Source organism: Cyprinus carpio, chromosome B13 (assembly GCF_018340385.1).
Source record: "Cyprinus carpio isolate SPL01 chromosome B13, ASM1834038v1, whole genome shotgun sequence".
Lineage (NCBI taxonomy): Eukaryota > Metazoa > Chordata > Actinopteri > Cypriniformes > Cyprinidae > Cyprinus > Cyprinus carpio.
In genome coordinates, this window is record NC_056609.1 from 13,884,677 (window position 1) to 13,907,431 (window position 22,755).

The 22,755-nt window shown below is 35.9% G+C and overlaps 1 long non-coding RNA gene across 1 annotated transcript in view; it reads left to right on the forward strand.

Annotated features, from left to right (window-relative positions):
• LOC122139408 overlaps positions 1 to 19,248 on the forward strand; it is a 34,760-nt gene extending 15,512 nt beyond the window's left edge. Inside the window, exons 2-3 of the long non-coding RNA XR_006156247.1 lie at positions 11,614 to 11,690; positions 17,437 to 19,248. This is a non-coding gene — a long non-coding RNA (uncharacterized LOC122139408). The remainder of the gene's footprint in view (positions 1 to 11,613; positions 11,691 to 17,436) is intronic.
• The last annotated feature ends 3,507 nt before the right edge of the window (positions 19,249 to 22,755 follow it).

The window sequence follows — 22,755 nt, forward strand, 5'->3', positions numbered from 1 at the left end:
CGGTAACCGGATAGCCCACAGGAATTCGGCTGCCCGCCCAAGTGAGCACCAAGGGAGGAGGCAGAGAGGGAGAGCGAGAGAGAGGAAAAAGAGAAATGAAGCAGTGGTACAGTCTGTATATGGGAGAGGGATGGGGGTCCCAGTTCCAGGAGAGAAGGAAAACAGAGACTTCCATGAAAATGTGGGCTGAAAGCATAACTTTGTGAGATGGAATGATGAATTGGGATGTAACGCTAGCTGTTAACTATTCAGAAAATCAGGCAATAGATTAAAAGATTGCCAAACAAGCAGCATCAACATCTATAGTCCACACTTAATCTAAGTACAATAATATACACAGTTATGTTCAAGCTACAGCAGGTTTTTGCATTGCCAGGCTCCTCTCAGTCCAAGTACACATGACACAGTGTGTAAACAAATATAGATAGGATTGTCTTTCAGACAGTCTTACAGAGAAAACACAACACTGAGGTCTAAGATACTGTTTCAGGCTAGTACAACTGTAAAAAAAAAAAAACAAATAAAATACATAAAATAGTGGATATGTGTTTAAAAAAATGGAAATTGTTCTAATAAGATATTATTAGATATTATATTAACACCGCATACAAAGATACGTTGTTAACAGAAAAATGTATGTATATGTATATATTTATATTATGTACACAAATATTTACTTTTCAGTCAGACTAAAGTATTTACATTACATTTTTTTGTAATTTTTGACAGCTTTAGTCTAACTAAAATTGAACATTTAAAATGCATGTGTGGGTAACATTATATATATGTATATATATATATATATATATATATATATATATATATATATATATATATATATATATATGGTGCCATTATTTTGCCAAGTAAGGCAACATCTGGATCAACATCTTTTAACTAAAATTGAACATTTAAAGTGCATGTGTATGCATGTGTGGGTAACATTACAACTATTGACATAGTGCCATGCTTAAAATACCGCCACTATTACCTCTTCGTCTGGCCATCACACATAACACACGGGCTTTGCAACTTTTAAAATAGCTGCTAAGCCCATTGTCCATCCATCCAGAGGGCGATTGATGAGGGAATCTATGTTAACTTGATGGGACCTCTTGTGCTTAAGTGGCCTTTACATGGTAAGAGGCTACAAGGGGATTGATATCGATAGAAACTCAAGGCCTAAATTGATCTGCACAACAGGTTCACAGCCAGATAGTGACCCTGAGTAGACAGGAGACAGCCATGATGGAACTTCACCAGGCGTGATATTGAACATGGTGGCAGAGGGCAGATTAACAGACAATTATGAACTACTTAACCTGTTTAATATGTGATTTAATGTCCAAAAGAAGGGTCGGCTACACATCTAGACAAACATTCTGATTTATTGGATTTGTAACACAACTGATCCTCCTCTCTCGGTCTCATCTTCTTTGTATGTGTGTGTATGTTTGGGAGTATTTGGTGTCAGGCCTATTGTTGTGGTTGAAGGTAAAATCAGCTGCTAGGCTTTCACAGGAAACCACACAGACAGAAAGCGCTCCATACTGCCCAGTCTGTGTATCGAAATACCATCCCTGAGAGTGTGTTGTGGGTGTGTGTGTGTGTGTGAGTGTGTCTATTGGAAGACATTCACAGTATCACCATAGGTATCTGTGTACATGGTGTTGCTTCTCCCGCTACATCCTGTCACTCATCGATGCAGCCACAGTTTTGGATTGAATTTCTCCAAAGTTTTTGCCTCTGATGGCATTTCTCCAAAGTTTTTGATTCTGATTGTTTTACAGCTTTCCAAAACATACATCTACACATAATGGGTGTTAATCAGCTCCGCATTCTAAATGTCATTTTACAGCAATCTGCAAATCTGTTACGAAAGGGTATTTTTAAAGCTGTGCACGTGTGCCCTGTGTGTGTGTGTGCTATACGCAGTGTTGACGGACTGATGCAGTGGGGGTATCACTGACAGACTGACAGGCCAGTAAACCCAATCTGACCTGTTCCTCCCAGTCTCCCAGTCTCCCTCAGACTCCAGTTTCTTCTATTTCCTGCACAATCTCACAAGCCTTTATAGAGCTGCCGCTAGTCACTCACACAGGCAGCTTTAACCCACAGAGAGTGAGGCAGTATTGACCTCACCCAGGTTCAGCTCTCTAGTCTTTGAGAACACAAGATGGATGTACTGGTCACAGTCTTTCATCAGTCCATACTGCGGGAATATTGACAGCTCATTAGACCGATGTGTTTACATGACTATTTCAATGCTATGTATTGTATTTAAGTCACTGATAAATGTATAATCAAAATTTTTTATCAAAATTAAGAATCAAAACCTTTATGAATCAAAAATTTAAGTGTTATAAATGCAAATGCAATACACAATAAACACACAACAAAAGTTGATTAGTTAACAAAAAACAGTTAATCAAAATGTAGACTCACTTGCTCAGTATTATTACAACTTTGGCAAATATTAATAACATACAGTAGTCAACATTTGAAGTGGATCAAAACCTTTCAACAAAAAACAAAACAATACCCGTTCTTGTCTTAGGAGAACTTTGATTAACTTTTTTAACCACTTCTAATGTTGACTACTGTAGTTAAAATACACAAATGGAATTATGCAATGACCAAAAAATGTAAAATCAAACTCGCATTAATAATTCTGCAAAGAAGCCACCTTTTGCCTTGATTTTGCACACTCCTCCTGAAATACATATATTTTGAAATATATTATTATTATTAATATTACTATTATTACTAATTCATTTTATTTAAAGCAAATTTATTATTTATCATTAAATGTATTTATTCATACATATATTTGTGATTTGTACAGACAGTCACTTGTGTCCAAACTTTTGACTGATGTCATACATAATTTTTTTTTAATGGTTTTGGCATTGTTATTTTGGGAAAAATATTCCAGAATGAACAAAAGTCAGACTTTCGTCATTAGTAACATAAGGACTCACTATTATTACAATATTTGGAAAACAGCTTTTTTTTTTTTTTTTTTCAAATTAACGGAATATATTTTACTCACAGTTCTGAAGACCTGCCTGGTACCATTTTGTTGAAATTATGGATAATGATCGTGACCTGTATCCGTAAGGCACAGTGTTTACTTTCACAAACAAGTTTATAAGATGAATTGAGGAATTCAAACTGTGTATAGCAATGGGAGCAGAAATGTTTAGTCACAGTGGAATATCTGACACATGTGACTACCGGAGGACTGAGGGCTGCTGGGTAAGAGAACGGACAAGCTTGTGTGGGTGGCTGGAAATACACCAATTGCAAACAGCAAACAACTAGAATCCATGAGCTGATGACAAAATCTGACCTGAAATATAATGAGAAAATCCCCCCTCACGTGTGTCTTACAGCTATGTGTATGTGTCACAGATGTCAGTAGACAAAACTTCATGAAACGTTTACAAACCACATGCATTTGTATATGAGGCAGATGGCTTTTAAGACTTTGTACCTTTAAGAGATGCTGAACCCAATTGCTCCGGAAACCGTGTATTAGTCGCAGTGCTGTGCAGAATCCCTTCAAGTTCTAGGATGTCCAGGTTTCGGCTTAACAGGAAATACAAAAATAAATAAGTTTAAAAGTATATATGTTTTATATTGAGGCCACAAATCAACACATAAATGAATGCATAGTTTAACATAGTTTAAAGGAATACTCCACCTAAAATACTTTCATCATTTACACACTCTCATGGCTGAAAACAATGGTTTATAGTATAAAAATAGTATTTTTTTTTCTCACACACCTATAATTTTTCTTCTGAAGACATAAATTAATCAAAAAACACTGTAAAAAAAAATGGATTTAGTAAAGATTCCAAAGATCTATTTCAGTGTGTTAACTGCCATTTCCTCATGATTATTTGTGACATTCACAAACAATTTCTGAGGCAAAACTGTTTGAAGGTCAAACTGTTTTTTTCAGTGCATGTATTACCATGGTGTTCATTTTGCATGGTTTTTAAAGCATCAGTTTTGAGGGACCAATTCATTATATGGACTCACAGAGATGGATTATTTTTCTAAAAACCTCAGTTTGTGAAAGAAAGAAAGTTATATACCTTTGGGATGGCATAAGGGTGAGTAAATGATGAGAGGATTTTCATTTTCAGGAGGAGTATTCATTTAACTTTTAGTTACACTATGAACAACCAGCAGTTATAATCAGTCAACAGGCACATAAGAGTCAATGTGAGCAGTGTGAGAAGGGTTCAACAGTAGGTTTGCCCCCTTTGTCAGAGACAGAGGGGGCCAGTCTAACTGCGTTTCATGATTAATGAGAGAGGGAAATGGGGTCATGTTGTATTAAGAAAATGTGTGTTTAAACCCAAAACCGGCACACAGCTCTAGACTAATGCATCAGTTATCGACTGGACACCTGAGAGCGAAAGGCTGTTACACCGGTCCCTATGGCCTGCAGGCCCATCCATCCACACAGAGCTCCCTTTACCTTTTTGTCTCAGTCGCTCTCTCACTTTCACCCATCTTTTTTTAGCTCTTTTCCACTCTCACTTTCTTGCAATCTCTCTCTCCATCCAACATTTCCCTATTGTCCATTCTTTCTCTACTCCATACCACAATAGGCTCTGTGTCAGTGTGATTGCGTGTTTATAGGGAAGCCATGATGGTTAGCACTCAATCCCCTCAGTGGACAGCAATTTGATCCTGATGACTTGTTGGGGATACAACGGCATGGCCTCGGGTCCCAACAGCCGTGATTACACTTACACTTCTCTCTGCATTTACTTCAATCTCTGATGCTAGTAGCAATAATATGTGCAGATATTTAAGGTAAAATTAGTTCTTCAATGTGTTTTTTTTTTTTTTTTTTTTTACATCATGACCTGGAGCTTTTTCAAATTATAAGTTTTGTGGTTTTTGAAAAAGCAAGCCTATAAAAAAAAGTCTCATAAATTTGTTTCCGATCTGTTTTCGGTTTGCTCAAGTGAACCATCATTTTGATGCATAGAGTTCACATTGCAAAGTTTAGTTGTAAACCAAATATGGAGGGTTGATAGAGACTAAACAAACAACGAATGATTCAGACGAGCTTCTCATCCTCAGCAGAGGCCCAAACAAACGAAAGCATTATCGTACTGTGCCGAGATACCCATCAGGGAGTGGAAAAACAAATAATAGAGAACCATGACATGAAAGTCTGTGCATTGGGTTGTCCTGAAATGAAAACCTGACATTTACAAAAGCAGATTTCATAACTGTCTTTTCATCAATATGACAATTACCATAAATTGGTTATGAAGAGTGAAAATTTCTGGTTTTGATATACAGTTTTCCTCCTCAATGGAAACTTCTGCTGTAAGGAACAATCAGTATATTTATGCCATAATTAAGTTTGACTAGGACTTCATCAAAGAAGAAGATGAATTTGCAGAGGGAGTTTGAAAATCAGATTGTTTATCTTAACTTGTGCCTTCCACCCTACTATCATTATTTCCTGTTTCTCATAAACCAAAATGTTAAAAACCATTGACCATAGGATGACGAGACCTACTGGACTAGGCAACATACAACTTAAAACCACACTGCCATTATATTTTATAGTTGTGTTTTTTTTTTTTTTTTTTTAAGATAAGAGTTTCAAAGAGTTTTAAATGAAGTCTTTTTTTTTTTTGCAGTAAAAGAGCATAAATTAAAAGCCTCAGTATAACCTAATTATATCATGGATTAAATATTAGTATATCATAATTAAATATATTTATTTTGCTGGATATTGTCTCAGAATTGGGCCAGCAGCACAGGCTGAACGTTCACTGATGTGAGTCGGCGCTGAAGTATACAGTATCATATTGATTTGCTCATAGCTGTCTTGCTCTTAGACAGATGATCCTGTTTTATTGGATCATTTCCTCAAACTCTACATTAGGAGGCAGACAGGATCAAAAGCAAACACCAAGAAAGGTCACTCTAATGATTTCTTGTTTTTTTGTTTTAAAAATGGGAACATAAAAGAGAAGTAAAGTACCGTTTAGCAATCAGATTAGACAAAAAGATGTTATCTCATAATTCAAACCTTAGACTTGTCATTTCTAAAGTCCTGTGTGCTGAATAACACAAACTATAAAGGTTCACAACACAGTCCTATGCTGGGTGCACGGGTCCCGCTGGTTACACTAACCGATGTTTGGACATCTGCTGGGGCTTGGCTCAAAGAGTGGGCCTGTCAACGTGGGCTTTAGAAAAACGAGAAATTGCACAAACACTGTGCTGCGCGGTAAAAAAAACATGCTCCCGCTTGCTGCATTAGACCTACATTAGCCCAACTGTCCGGCCTCTGTTGATGCATTGATGCTGTTAAGGATATCTTTAGTCAGATACAGTGACATTTTAAATGCCTTCTGGATTGAGCTGAGCAATGTAACTTTTTCCACTTTAACTTATTTTCTTGTCAAACAGTAAAACTATAGCTTGTGGTCTAATAAAGTAAAGTTTGTATTTATTTTATATAAAAGACACTTAACTTTACATCTTTTAATAAAGTGCATAAAAGCAAGGAGTGAACTAGAGAAATAACAAAGAGTGATGGGGCAATCATAGCTGCTCTCAGTAGGGGAGTGCTATGGTAGGGCCCCGTTTATTTACTTTAAGATTCTGCTGAAAAGATACAGACTGATGTTTTGTCACAAGTAAAATACGAGCCGCTTAACAATATTGTGAAATAGCATAAACAATGAAATGACCCTTAGAGTAATAACCATCACTTACAGTTATGATGACAGGCTGATGTATTCAGATAAGATGTCTTTTTTCTCTGTTTGAGGTCTTAATTTTTCCCTGCTTCATGCTAGAGGTAAAGGAAAAGCTAAATTAGCAAACTAAATGGATAATTGCTTTAGAGGGAGATATGAATAAAGAGAAAGAAATCTGAGCCTTGGGTGGTTTTATTGCTTCCCATTTCTTTCAGTTTTTCTTCACCAACAATGGCAACCATTGATGCTTCAGACTGATCTTTGGTCAACAGTGAAATTGTTTTAACCAATTAGGAACAGGTTATTAACAGACTTTTGCAAACAGATCATTTGCTGCAATGTTTTCTTTTTGAAGCTCAATCTGAAATTGTGATTGGTTCATTTTTGGTAATAAAACTGTTCTTTGTAGAACATAAATATCGTCCTTATAGCTTAATAAACAGACATCACTAGTATGAACAACTTGGATACATTGCATTGAATATATTTAAAATTGTATATAATAGCAATATCAACTGTAATTGCAGCTGTGCAATAAATAGAGTGTTTTGTTGAACATTACATTATTGAACACCAGTTTCTGACTTTATCTCAAAGTTTTAATGTGCAAGATTTTTATTCAAGAATTTCAAGATTTTTTATTTGTCACATACACAATTATATAGAGCATATATAACCAGCAGTGAAATGTGAGAAACCAGCAGTGATTACATTATTGAACACCAGTTTCTGACTTTATCTCAAAGTTTTAATGTGATTCAATATCTGAAGTTTATTGTCTATAATAACTTATTGTGATCCTTATTGTGATTCTAAAACTTTATAGACTTCCTTTCTATCTTGACAAATGTTTTATTGTCCCTGCAATCGAAGTCAGTGAGCTCCAGTGTTTTTGTTTGTTTATATGTTTGTTTGTTTTTCCAGAACATTCTTCAAAATATCTTCTTTTGTGCTCTACATAAGAAATAAAGTCATACAGGTTTGGAATGGTATTAGGATGAGTAAATGAAGACAGAATTGATCAATTCTGTGAGGACATTTTAAGTCTTTAATATTTAAATAGGATGTAATTATACAAAATATATTTTTCTATTTTAATAATGTGCTGCCATGCTTCAAAAATCTTGAACATCAGCATGTTACAGTAAAAAAATTTAAATTGAATCTTTATAATATAATAAACCTATTACAGAAAAATATGGGGGAATACAATCATAAACACTATTTTATGTTCATATTTAGATTCATAAACACTATGTTTTTACTTCATTTTTTAAGATTCAAATTGGCACAGTTTTCCCACCTTTCGCACAATTTTCTGTTCACTGCCTCACATAATCTCTGACTACAAAATTCAAAAGTTATAGACAAAGCAAAAGAAATGTGAAATTAAGGCAACTGCAGTGACAGGTAGAATAGCGTGTTGGTCTGCTGAAGTTCTGGAGAGAAACGTTTGCATGTTTAATTTCGTTTCATCAAAATATTGTTTACATGTCTCTGTGGAACTGACAGCGGCAGTGTGCTGTTATTTGAGCCTGACCATTTGTCTGTGCCGTTGTGACGAGGGCATTACAAGACTCCTCAGAAGGACAAGGGCTACTGTGACCCAACTTCATATTTCACAGGGTGGTGAGAGGTATCCGTTGGCTTCAGCATTTAAGGTGCCACCGATTTACTGCAGTGGTGCTTAATAATAGTCTAGAAAAACATTAAAATCCAGTCAACAAGAAAAAGAGATAGATCAACACATAGCCTTTAGCTCAATCCTCACTTCAATAGCAATAGTCTCACACTCTGAATACCAGTGGCATGCGATGACTTAACCGGGTATGCTATCTGATTTATCAGAGAATCAAATAAGAAACAGCATGGCAGGTGTTGATTTAAAAGTAGTAATGTTGCCACCAGGAATAACCTTCAGGTGGCAATGCCTTCCCACATATAACCACAATATTTGTCACACATGGGGAAAACTAATGGAACAATAAAAATTATTTTCCTCAAGCATATTGCCAAATAACTTTCAGTGGACTTTCAAAATTACCTTTGCTTAGAGCTGGGCGATAAAACGATAATTATTGTGATATAATTTTCCTCAATAAAACAATATTAAGAGTTCGATAAATGTTCGTTATATAATATTTATGTTCCAAAAGCGGAACGAATCATTTGAACCACGCCACATGGACTGTTTATCCACTCGGCTCAAGTTCAAACGGCAGCGCAGCACAGCGCGAGTTTACTAGTGCAGATGTGTTCATTCTCTGATGAGTCTCGGTCACGTGACACTCTGTGAGATCTATTGTAATCGCTTAAATTAAGCAAATAACTAAAATGGGGTGTGATTTGAACTAGTTTAAGTGAGATGAAACAGCGCTAACAAACCGGAGAAATACTGTGCGCAACGATACACTCAGAAGGATTTTCAATCTACAAACTGTCATCATTTACCATGGGTTTACTGTAGTAACATTTACTGCATTATGGTATTGTGTAAAAAATGTGGGACATTCATATCGAATTTTATTATTATTAATGTAGACATGCATTAAAGGAATTATGGAATATAATTACAGTATTTCTAAGATTAAGCTATAGTGTTTGTGCATTTATATGAAATGTATTTACACTATTGTTTTTCATACAAATACCTAAAAACCATATAGATACAGTTTTACTAAGGTATTGAGACTTTAACTGTGGTTATCATGATCTAAATGTATGCTACTATGGAAGACCAATGGTTAATAAAAAAAAAAACAGTAAGAATATTTAAATTTCATGTTATGAAAAAAAGGTTGTTACAATTTTTTTAAAGCTGATACTTTTTTTGATAATGAAGATAAATTTGAATCTGCATTCTAACTGAAGCTACTTCAACTGTCAGCTCAAACGACTGTCAAATGTGCATTTCTTAGAGACATAAAATGAAATATTATTAAAACTGCAACCTGCACTGCAAACTGTGCTGAAGATATATATCCTCAAATTAGGGCAACACAAATCTGTTTCATAATTTTAAACAATATCACTTATTAGAACACGCAGAAACGAAGAAATTCATTTTTCTATTAAGATATTTATTTTGTCAAGGTAAAATGACTGGAGAAGATTAAAGAATTCAAAAAATGTGAAGTGTTTGTCATACTTTAACTTAGGAGCAAAAATCTGCCTTTAAACTTTAAAGAACTAAAGGTCTGAAATTTATCATGATAATTATCGATATTGACTGATATGAACATTTTTATCAATGTTATTTTTTGGTCAAATTGCCCAGCCCTACCTTTGCTTGAAAAAACCAACAACTATTTTTCCAATTGAGTTAGTTTACATCAAATGCGATGTGCTTTTCCGTAATCGAGATCTTGCAGCAACAGCACATTTTTCCACTTGGTTAAGCAATTCACAATGACAATTCATCCAATAGAGCATAGGCGGCAAAGCTGTAGTAGATCTGTTCAAACAAATCCCTCCGTAACTGGCACAGATTTGCAGAAAATTACTGTTGTTTAGCAAATAATCAATTTATGGAAAGTTGCATACAGTATGTATTCTCAACAATTTAGTTGTAATTTAGGCTACACCTCAAATGGCAACTAAATTTACAGTCATGTTCCTTTTTAGCCAGTCCACAGACTCATTCTCTTGAACACAGAGCATTCGAAGCATTATACTGACTAAACGCCTCTGTTGAATACTGAACACGCTGATCTTGAAGTTTAAGTTCATTGCAAAGAGATAATCTTGTCTAAATCTTCTGGAATCAGACACTATGTGCATTGACCCAGGGTGGGAATTCCCCAGGTTCTTCGACGAGGCCTCTGAAACCCAGTGACAGTTTGTTGTTACCATATTGTGTAACCTAAAACCTCAAAGAGAGGTTTGTCACTCACTCACCTTCTCCAGCTGTAAGCCGATAAGGACAATAATTGACAGCTACACCGCTGGAGTGAATGACTTGAGCTCTTGAGGCCAAGCATAGACTTGAACAGCTTCCTGACAGACGCAGGTCAACGTTTTCTTTTACAGAAAAAGTCCAAAAATTCTGTCATTGTTTTCTTTCCCCCTTCACATGGGAGAATATAATGTTTTCTACATTTACACTGGACGGCTAAACCATCACAAAAAATGCGCCAACATCTGAATTTTCCATACACTAGTTCCAAACATTACACTTGTCTTTCAGCAGCACAGAAGTATGAATATGCATTCAGATGGCCAGCTTCAACGGTCCAATATGAGATTGACTGCATAGCAGGTTCATACTGCTAAAGAGGCTATACCTTGAAAACCCAGCACCTTTCTGTGCACAGCGCGATCAGATCCAGATGGTGTGGGTTATGACCTCCACGGGGTCAGGCGAGCTGATCTACTGTCACTCAGTGTCTCAGTGTGTTTAAAAGCATAAAAGAGAAGATGAGGATGATGTATGTCAGTGTAAAAGGAGTCCACAGACTATAATTGCCACTCTCCTGATATTTGCCTTAATGACAGATCTGTCAGCTAATAACCATCAAGTAAATATGATACTGTAATGACTGTCTGAAGTTAAGCGACATATACAAGACGGGTTTGCTGTGTGTGAACACTACTAACACTTTGTAGTTTTGGGAAGATGCTAAATATAAGCTAAATATTGTCCATCGCCTGATAGTATTTCTTAATGTAAAGCACAGGTTAGACTGACAAGCTGTTGCTGATGAATTAAGTATGTGTAAATGTAAAGTAGATACAGTAACACTGAGATGCACAGAGGGGGATGTATTTTAGGTAAGAATGGAAAAAAGAAGAGGCTGTGGTGAAGGCTTGTACCATTTCTCTCTATTTCTCCTTCCTCTCTCCTCTGCTTCTTTCTTGTTAGGTGATCGAGTTTCTACTCTGGCCCATCAGCTGAATAGGTGGGGCTTGATCAATGGCAGGAAACTGAAGGATCAAATGGTAATATATCAGAATAAGCCTGAGCCAAAGTCTGCACTCAGCCACACACACACACACACAGACACTTAAACCTAGACAGAGGCCAATGTGACCACAGAAACTGTAACCTGCACACTGACACAGAGAGTTGGTAACCTTCATCTGTGCTATACAATACCACGTAGACCACAAATGAAGCATCTCTCACACAGACACACACATACAATCACACACACACCCTCTCTTCATTCTCTACATTCGCTCATAAACACCTTTATACATTTACAAACCATTGCAGCCCACGGCAAATGCAAATTATTATCATGAATTGCATTTTCGGTAATATTATAGGTTAAATTTATTATATGTAATGTGTGTTTATATGTATTCATTCATTTTAATTATTTCTCAAAGTTACCCTGAGGATGTGTGTGAGGCCTGTTGGGAATTTGCATAATATTTGCACAAGAATTATTTGTAACTCTGTACCACAACTGTAAAGCAATAAAACCAGATTATATTGGTCTCCACAAAGGACTTAATGCAGGACTAATTATCTCCCAAATTACTCTAATTTAGAGCATTAGTGATTTGAGGATGATTAATTTAATCAGGATCTTGCACACACATACACATACCTCAAAATTAATCATTTTGCAATTCCAATCTTTGCAAAGTAGCTAATAATTGTTTTTTGATGGTTTTAATTCGATTTGACAGAATTCGTGAAAATCAGAAATTACTTGGAACTGAGATTTATTGTTTATGCCGTTCACTTATGTCAACTACCAATTACACACCCATAGGCAGTAAGAATCCTTGACAAAATATGAAAGAACATTATATTATATTATATTATATTATATTATATTATATTATATTATATTATATTATATTATATTATATTATATTATATCATATTAGGTATATTATATTATGTGTCCTCCCTGTGTCTTATGTCTGTTTTGGTCATAAAAAATAAATAAATAACTCGGTGTTAAAGCTAATGCTGCAGTTGTGGAGTCATATATGATTTAACAACAATCATTATCATTATCATGCGTAGCGGTATTAAATATTGAGATACAACCGATCCACAATGAAAGCGGATTTCTAATATTTTCTACACTGCCTTGGCCTGGTTTAACTTTTAAGAAATGTGAACAATATATATAAAATGTTTAGGCTACAACGTGGATGCTTATTTAGTCTCTGTCGGCAGAGGCGGCGTGTTAAATTGTAAAATAAACTAAAGCTAAACACATTACTCTCAGTGATTGTTTTCATCGGGGCGGTTAAATGCGGCCATTTAAAAGATAAAGCATTTATAGAGACAGACTCTACCTGTGAGCGGAGAGAACTGATACAGCATACACTTAAGAGAAGCCCATTTGTGTTCAGACTGCAATATCTATTAGGCAGATGCTACTGCGCTGCAATTTAACACCGGCTTTTAGCCCAAGTGGACACATTATGCCCTCAGTTTAGCGTGCTGTCGGAGGAGCTTGAATTGGTGATTGAGTGTAAGCGCTGCCCGCGATCCCGCTCCCTGTCCATAAATCAGAAACGACCTCAGATTGACAGTGACTCTATAAGACTGTCCACAAAAAAATCTGTATTTAAATCTGATAATAATAATACATATATAAACGCGTAATATTATAACATAGCCTATTATTAAACGATTTTTTAAAACGAGAGGCAGATCATATTAAAACAATTTCTTTTCAGTGGTAAACATTTTACGTGTTTGTTGTTGAAGCCTTGGATTTACATTTGATTCCTAAATGCTCTTATGATTACAAAGTTTACAAGTTTCAGGAAAAGACTTCACCACCGAAGAATCGCAATAAACAATGCTGCGTCGCGTTCTCTATTGCGTCTGACAGCTTTAGTGAACTAACTATATCATATAGGCCCATTAATGCAGAGACTTAACGTGTGCGTGTCAGTCGCCTGAATGTTTAACTTGAGCTTCCGAGAAGCGGTTACCCAGGACAGATATAATTGTTTGTTTAATTTGTCTCTGGTGCATGGAGCCATGTCCGCGTTCACTAATTACAGTCCAGGTTTTGATTTGTGGCAATCAGACTTGTTTAATCTCCTAAATCCAGGATCAAAATGAACCAGTTCCGCCTTTTCCATGAGCTACAGCACCAAGTGTCACTGGGGCCTGCATGTGCGCTGCAGTGCGCGCAACCAATGCGCCGCGCGTTGAGGGCCAATTACTCCCCATATTGAATGCAGAGTGGCTCAGTATGTTGGGATTACAGAGGTGGACACCCACATGGCCAGAGGGATTGTGTGTGTGTGTGTGTGTGTGTGTGTGTGTGTGTGTGTGTGTGTGTGTGTGTTTGCTGCATGCGCACTCTCTGCGCTCCTAGTATAAAATGATCAGGTATTTTATGGAGGTTTAATGAGCGGGACGCCTGTGTTTCAAGCCGTTGTTAAAGTATCATACTAAAGCAGAAATGTAGTTGAGAAAATATATCAGAATTTAGTTGATTTCTTTTCGAACAAGATGAAATTATATGTAGTCGATGCATATGCCTATATGTTATCAACTCAGCGCGCTACATCGGAGACCGGGGGAGTGTAAAGAGTGATGTTTGTTTCCGTTTTGTTTTTGTGATATATGGGTCCCAAATTCTTATGTAATATTCTCATATTTGCTTGCTACAAATTCAAGTAGTTTAGAAAGCCACTGCTTATTTCTAAACGGTGTAAGACAACGTCCAGCAGCTAATGGTGCTGTTGCTGAAAACTACCGCATTATCAGGGTTGGTTGTTAACACGAATTGAAAAAATGTCAATTTAAATTTTGTGGGTTACTTTATATTGTGGTAACCAGATTTACTTTATTTTATGTTCTCCCCATCCCCATAATTTCAAATGGTAAAAAGGGATAGTTCACCCAAAAATTAAAACACTGTCACAAAATACACATAGATATGTATGATTTACTTTCTATTGTGGAACATAAAAACGAAAACAAACAAACAAACCAAATTTTCACATTTTTCATTGTACAGACAAAAACAGTTTCAAAATATCCACAAAAGCAAGTCAGTCATAAAGGAATAAAATAACATATTTAATTTTGGTGTGAATAAAGTAGTAAACAAACATGGAAATACATAAATTCTATGCTACAGTCTGTGTAGGTATTAGCCAACAGCTATGTCTAGTGTAGTATATACATCATTTATACACCATATATATGAATATTCATTATAAAGCTTGATGTTATATATCACATAAGAATCTGCTAATTCTAGTACCAGTTCTGCCCTTTATTATCCATTAAAAACCATTAACATTTATAAATAAGACATGAAATTTCACTTTTTAACTCTGTGTTACAGCATTCTCCCGTAAATCTTTTACTGTACATCTGTAAAAATATAACAGGATAAGGATATTTTCATTCCATCTTAAGATTTGGCTCTAAATATTAAATTTCTCTCCCAATAAAAAAAGTAAAAATAAAACAAAAACATTGTACATTTGTGTGAAGCACCTTGTACAAAGCACGTTCATTGAGTTTATGATGATGATGATGGTAATGATGATGATGATGATGGTTAATTGCAGTAGACTGTGCCTGTTGAAGGTGGCTGGATTTCTGTGAGGTACACGTATCCCAGGCTGCAGCGAGAGAGGGCCACGGCCGGTGCGGGTGTAAGGCGTGTAATATATTTAACTATGGTAAAGTAGTGTTTTGAGAATTGGTAATTGCTCACATCCTTCTCTGGCCACGGGGACACTGTCCAGATCTCACCATATACACACGTGTGGGGTTTCTGAGGTGCACGCTTTCAGGTCTGCATGGCATGCGGCCAAACGCGTCTCTAGCTTGTTTCCTACCATGAAATGTTGACTGACTGATAAGAAAAACAGAAGCACTGAATAAAAACACAATCATGAATTGGCTGATAACCCAGTTATGCTTTTAAGCGACCGCAGTGCTTTCATGTTCACAACCGTCTCACCACTTGCTCAAGCCCGAGGCCCGATGATCGGACCCGACTTCACACTTGTGCTCTTTGCATAAAAGAACATGTCTACAGTCATAATATTTACTTTGATAATGTTTTCACGACATGGCAACTCTGAAGCGGGGATATATGTATAACTGTCTAAATATGACAGTCCATGTGATTTGGAATGTGCAATGAATAAGGCTCCTTTTACCCTCTCTCTAGAATTTGCTCTGAATAAACAAGAGACTCGGGTCAGGTCCTCCGATGTGTGATCTGCTTTGTAGGCCGGTGGTTATGCGTGACATGCTTGGCCCTTAAAATATACCCTCTTTGTTAGAGGGAAACGGACAGAAAAATATACAGAATTCTCTGTAATTAGGTATAAGGGTTTATTTTACTTTGAAGCCACCATAAAGAAATCTCAGCCAATGGCGGAGCACTGGATGTGCGCAGCCGTATGGGCTTCATGTTGTCTGGAGTAATCTAGCCTCGCGACTGGTTTGAATTTGCTGCCCCGCGACAGCAAAATTGTCGTAATCACAAAGTAAACAGATACTTCCTCTCCTATCAGAGCGAGTCGACAAAGTTAGTGAATGAGGGAACTTTCACTGTTAATTGTTGTTTTCCTTCGTACCCTGATTCAAAAACACTAGCATAATTATTGCAAGTGCTACTTTGATTTTGTAATTTAGTTTGAAAGGGGCTTAAGGCGTTTCAGCAAATTATTCACTTAGGTTTAGTTGGTCTTGCATCTCCTCATGGAAATCAAGACTATTTCAAGATAATATATGCTACTCGGTAGTTCGATTGCGCACCAAACACAAAGAAAAATCTGTGAATGCAAAAGGGTTTTAGTTGGTACTGTATTTCCACCCAATTCATCATATTTAACACTCACAGAGATACATGCACAACACTTTCTCATCATTTATTTCCCCATGCATAAACACTGAATAATTATTATTTCTAGATTTTAAGAGTGTAACCTTTCTACAATAATCACAGGAACAGTTGTTCTACCAAACACACATTAAACAAGTCACGCTAAATAATATAATGTTAACGAACTGTTAACACATTGTTGCTTCCATGCAATTTGCAGTTCTGGTGCATTCTTTAAATCAATCAATCAAATAATTCTCAGTGCTGTTGCACGTTTAATTGAGAACTTTTAAAAATTCTAAAATAAGTCATTTAAAAAAAATTGTAGAAAAAAGTCAACACCAGCTGCAAAAACACTCAAGCTAAATTGTATAATCAGTCTGCTATACTCTCTCAAATTAAAACAATACATTACATATGTTTTTACGTGGGACAATGTCCGCTCTCACCATTTACAGTAGTGTACTTACAGGAATGGCTCACATCATATCCTTCTAGAGTTATTAATTCCACCACATTCCCCATTCCTAAATCCAACTTATTTTTTTTCCACCTAGACATGGAAATATATGATTGAAACCAATAAGTAACTCAATATACACAGACTGTAATCAGAGGCCTGTCATTACGGTCGCTATTTCACTGTTTGCCCAGTGAATCAGATTCAGTGGTTATGTAGATGAAATAGGCTTTGTTTATATAGCTTTGGGAACTGGTAAATCATTTTGTGAAATGTGTGTATATAATAAAAAAAATAATAATACTGTGATCATTTAGGATAAACTGATTTGTACAAATTAGAAAATAAACATTGCTTATTTCCCTGCATCCCCCAGCCCAACTTGTGCATCTTTATATTGCTTTTTTAATACCTCTCTCTTTTCCTCTTTCTCTTTTTCCAGTCATAAAATGGTGCCAGGCTGCGACATGAAGGCGGGGGCCATGAAACCATACCCTCATCATCAGACTGTACAGTAGAGAGACAGAGTTACACTCCCGGTGTAAGCAGGGCATAAAAATACTGCTGCATGATAAGGAGCTGCACAGGGACTTTGAACATTTTATTAGTATCTATAAAAGAGGCACAGGACGAAGGACGCGGTGTCTATAAAGCCTTAATGGAGGATCAATTAAGATGGTCAAGCTGCTGAAAGAGACTTTTACAGTGTAGGGTTTTAACACTAACCTTGTCCTTTAACACTAACGTTAAAACCACAAGGCTGGAAAATTCGGCTTAATTTTCATTCCATTGCATCATCAATATTTTCTGATCAGAAACAGTAAAAATGTTTGTTAGTTTGAGTAAGAATTTAAAAGTGAGCGGTGGGTCAAGGAGAATTTCAACCTGCTTAAGTACAGAATAAAACCTGTAATATGCTACTCACACACTAATCAGAATTTATAATCTACTTAACTAATTATAGATTATCTTGCATTATTTAAGTTACTTTAGATTTGAACATGTAATATATATATAAAAAATAAGAAAAAGGTATTTAATTTCCATTTTCATTATTCTGAAATATCATTAAAAAAATGTGTATTAGGGAAACTTAAAAATAAAGCAGTATTAAAATATATACAATTATTCAATGAATATGTAAAAGATAATCAACAGACTGTATAGACAATAGACAATATTCATGTTTTGAAAAATATTTGAAACAATATTGCTTGTATCACTCATCTGTGTTTACTGAATATGTGTAAGATCTGTATTTTTAAACCTCTATTCGGTATTCTGGTGTGTGTGTGTGTGTGTGTGTGTGTGTTTTATTTTGACCTCATCAGTCAGATGGTTTCATTATTTAATGTGTATTTGAGTTTCTCTAAAGGCAGATAGTGTATCACAACACATATTTCTGGTCAAAACTAATAAGACCCTATTAATTTCTGCATCTTCCAAACCTTCCCCCAATCCCCAGTCTCTCTTTCTGTCGGGATATAGCATGACAAATTGAATTACTTTTTGAACACACGACTGGCCATCTATCAAAAACAAGTCAAAAATCTTCCCTGCGCATGTTTATGAAAGACATTTCTAAACTCTTCCTGACCTGAAATGTTTATATCCAGAGTTTACGTTGTGAACATTTTAGATGTCATCAAAACCACCTTGCTCCAGGGGTATAAATTGATTCCATTTGTTGCCTGCCCAAGCGACTGGCCTCGGCCGCAGGAGCCATACGAGGAGGAAACCGAGAAGCTGGAGAAATCAGTTCTAAGAGGAGACACCGTGGACTTTCAGAGGGCTTCGTGATGAGTGAAAATCAGGGATGGGGTTCAGTGGGAAATCGCATGCCATGCCTCAATCAGCAACATGTCCCAACAACCAGGGAGGCATGTGTCAATCAAACCGATGTGGGTTTGTGGGCAACCAGTGAATCAGTAGTAAGGCTTTTAAGCCATCATTAAAGAAAAACTCAGAGATGCTCTGCTGCACTGATGTTATACATGTTAATATCATACTGCCAATAATACCATAAGACCAGGGGCATCATGTGCTCTTTATGTTTTTTGGATGGGACACAGATGGCAGTTTTTGTTCAATGCTTTAAGATTATGAAGAAAAAAAGTTTACTTAGTACTTCTGTTGTGTAAATTTTGATTTCTGCATTCTAACAAGGATAAGAAATAAAGGACCAGTTTTGACATTTTTTAAGCAAAAAAAAAAAAGGGAGGATTGATGATGGCATAATTCCAAAATATCTTGAATGGACTTTCCAAATTAAGATTTTTTTTTTTTTTTATTATTATTTTGTTTAAGACTAAAACTTTCTTACTTTATTTTAATATTTAAATAATACACATAAGCTGTATTTCATGTATACATTTTTATGTATGATTACATGTATTTCATTTAATTAATTTCTTTTTTACTTATTTTTTTTTACTGTGAAAGCCCTCATAATTTAATCTTCTGACTGATTCAGAGCATATGGGATACTTTTGTTTAATTTCATTTTGATTTCTTGACTAGGTCGAAACCGTTATTGTTACTTTTATATATCTCTGATTGAATAACACCAATAAATAATATTAATATATATTATTTATAAACATTTTTTAGACATTATAGCAATTCGTGTTATGTACATTACTGAGACAATGCAGCAAAATTACACCCACACACACACACACACACACACACAAAACACCCACTTCAATAACTCAGGGCCTTCCAGGATAGTGCTTAAGTTTTATAAACTCTACCCAGGAAGTGACACTAACAAAAGTCAGAGCTCATTAGTGAGAGGATATGGCTCTAGCTGACATTATCAGCTCATCTAAAACACTCTCAATCAAAACAGTGCCAAACAACGTCAACAGGATGTCACTTAAAGACTGTATACTATATGGATGAAACAAAGAGTGTGTATGTGTCTTTTACAGCAGAAGCAGCATTAGACAGTCTAAATGCTTAAATTTAAACACATCAAAGTCTTAATATGTGCACAATTTTCCAAACATGCATTAAATGTGCATATATATAATTTGTGAACCACAAGATGTTTTTTAAATACACTTACAATGAAAGCGGTGTGTGCGAGTGTTCTGCTATGTCTATACGTATCCACCCTCCACGCTTAGACAGAAAGCAGATGTCGGGAATGTGTTAAAGGACAGTCTTGTTGATAATCAACCTGCTATTAGTGAGGTATGTGGCAGTGGTGCTGCTGGGCTGTGAAGGATTACATTACTCAATCTCTCCAGACGACAAGTGGCTGCTTTCCTCTTAGTGGAGTGCAGCACACATACAAATGAGTACACGCTATTTTGGAGCATCTCCCCCCAAACTGTGTCTCTCTGAAGTGAGTTATGGTCAAGAAATTGCTCTCTGTTTTCTCCTGTGGATTATGAGGTCCTGTAAAGCAATCCAACCTTATTCGATTTCCACCATACAATAGGGAGGAAGGTATCTTCATAAATGTTTGAGCCACAGATGAGGTAATAGCTTTGGTTTATAAGCTGGACAGGATTGGGGGTCCCAAAATGCAAAAGCTAAAATGACAGAGAAAGTGTTACATGATCGAGTGGGCAGCATAAGGCGTAAAGGAAGAAAGGGAATAATCACGAGCGGGTGGGAGGGAGTCAATCAGTGCTCTCCCTCCGTTTGACCAGCGGCCAAGCAATGAGACTCAGAGCTGTGGCCGAGCTCCTCTGAGACAGCTGCAACATTTCAGGGCTCCAACTCAGCAAATTTCCATCAGCTGCCGCTGCCAGAGACCACAAAACGCTTTCAAACAACGGCTCACTTCAAGAATTCTTGTCTCAGGGAGGAGAGACACAGAAAAAAATGGCTGGAGAAAAGTATCACAGTGCAGCTGAGAGAGTTCAGTGCATTAGGTTAGCAGATTAATGCAAACTGTGCCCTGGCAGAGGAGTTTGATTGGCTGTTCACGGCAAAAAATTGCTTGCAGGTTTGGAAGACGGTGGAGAAAAGTGTGTAAGAGAATGTAGCGTTCAGAAACAGGGCCGGCGTGTTTTGTGTCAAACCCCTCGGCGTCTTCGCCATACATTAACACTTGTCACAGATGCCCGTTAGGTCTAAAGCCAGTGCCGAAAATTAAATTACCAAACCATTTATTTCACTGTTGGGAAAAACAAACCAATGAAACCTCAGAATGCATTAGGCTGGCTGGTGGCCTCTCCTGTTTTCACCTACTACGTTGATAACACCCAGTGCACCGGCCTGGCATGCTGAAATAATGCTCCTCTTATACACCACAAGCCGGTCTGCTCTATTAAAACCAGCTGGCAGGCATAAGTCATTCTTTATTTAAGTTCAATTAAGAGAACAACTGATTTAATGAAGGAAGCTATTTATACACAAGGGTTAGTCATCCGTGCCGTCCATCGGCTGAGCGCCTCACAGGCCAAGAGGAGACCTGTCTCAATAAACTAGACCATTGACACGGGGTGCTTGTAAAAACAAGTGGGCCCAATCCATTCGTGACCGAACGCAAGGGACTACAGGCCGCCTTTGTCATGGATGGTCTGGTAAAAGGGGGTCTTGGTTTAGAGAGAGGAGGAAAGGGGCCTTATGAAGAGACTGGATTTGCTGTTTGCTGATTAAAGGTACAGAAATCATTTGGCCTTAATTTTATAAGTATTATTATTTTGATTTTATAAAAACGACAACACTTAATAATAATAATTTAAAACTAAAGGTTCTTTTGTAGATTAACTTATATTTATTCTTGATGATAATAATGATCATTAAAAATACATTTATTATTCTACAAATGAACTTTGATTATAGAAAAATGCTTTATAATTAAAATTAAATAAATTGTATGATGAAGACGATGACGATGATTATTATTATTAATAAAAATTGCATATTAACTATTATTATTATTATTATTATTATTATTATTATTAATAGTAGTAGTAGTAATAATAATAATAATAATGATAATTATTATTATTATTATGAATCATCAATGTAATTGATTTTATTTATATAGCGCCTATAATATTAATTTTTAAATGTTAATGATGATTAATAATAATAATAATCTTAACAATAATTGTTTTATTTTAAATATTAATAATAATAATTAGTATTATTACTCACCATCATTGACATATAAAAATGAATAAAATAGGTGCTATGTAAATAAAATTGATTACATGTATGACAATCATGATAATAATCATCATCATTTAAAAAAGAATAAAAATATTCAACATGATATTTGTTTTTAGAAAGGCAATATACAGTATAAGTAAAATAAAATAAAATAAATAATCTATGATTATGGTGATTCTACTACTATTGCTTCTACTATTATTATTATAATTATTGCTACAACTAAACTAAACTAAAATAAAATGAAGTAAAATAAAATAATATAAAATAAAATAAAATAAAATAAAATAAAATAAAATAATATAAAATAAAAATTTTTTTTTTTTTATTGTGTTTTTTTTATTTTGTATCTATACTGATTCATGATGGAGACGGAAGCTGTCACATGGACAGGTCTCAAGTCCAAGGTCCAAGTAAAGTTAGACCCACCGGAGTTCAAACACTGCTCCTCAAAACTCCTCTAATGTAGCATTTTAAGTGCTGTGCATGCGCGTTCTCTCATTCCCTGTGCATTATAAAAGAGAAGAGCTATGCTGGAGAGTAGTGTTTGAAGTCTGGGCCCAGGCCCCAGCTCAGCTGTAAAGGGACTCCCCCTGCCTTTCTCTGGCCGTATAAATAACAGCTA